We start from the raw sequence: 238 nt of genomic DNA, 5'->3' as shown, positions 1-238 counted from the left end.
GTAGACGGTTTCGTTTCCATAAAGATATCGTAATGCAATAAATACAGATCCTGTCGAGTGCGATAATTTTCACCGACCGACGAATACGTTGCGAGCGTAAAAATACCCCATGTATGAATGCATATATAAATGCTCATCCTGCCTTGCCATGTAACAATGAGAGTTACAGTAATAGTTCTTGGGATTTTGACTACACCACACTAATGAAAACAAAGATGAGAAAGTACTCTATAGCCTT

This window comes from Penaeus monodon, chromosome 23 (assembly GCF_015228065.2).
Source record: "Penaeus monodon isolate SGIC_2016 chromosome 23, NSTDA_Pmon_1, whole genome shotgun sequence".
In the NCBI taxonomy this organism is placed as follows: Eukaryota; Metazoa; Arthropoda; class Malacostraca; order Decapoda; family Penaeidae; genus Penaeus; species Penaeus monodon.
The sequence above is the reverse complement of the archived record's forward strand: the minus strand, read 5'-3'. Positions refer to the sequence as shown.